The following is a 331-nucleotide window of genomic DNA, read 5'->3' on the forward strand; positions in this document are numbered from 1 at the left end:
AGAAAGAGAAGAGAACAAGAAAATGTGGAATCCTCTATGTCACAGTATAGAGATTCCTTTAGGTGTCAGAGGAAAAGAAGAGTAGAAGATAGAAGTGGAAAATTCGAACTTAACAGAGAAGATGGAGTTCGAATTTTGCATTAAGGGATAGTGTTAGTCCATAAATAGAAGGATGTGAGAAGGAGGGAAGTAATTTTCGAAAATTAAGTAAAAGATTTTGAAAACATTTTTGAAAACACTACTTGATTTTCGAAAATAAAAGTGGAAAAGAAATCAAGTGATTTTTGAAAAAGATTTTAAAATTAGAAATCAAAAAGATTTGATTGAAAAA

Source organism: Arachis duranensis, chromosome 6 (genome assembly GCF_000817695.3).
Source record: "Arachis duranensis cultivar V14167 chromosome 6, aradu.V14167.gnm2.J7QH, whole genome shotgun sequence".
NCBI classification, from domain to species: Eukaryota; Viridiplantae; Streptophyta; class Magnoliopsida; order Fabales; family Fabaceae; genus Arachis; species Arachis duranensis.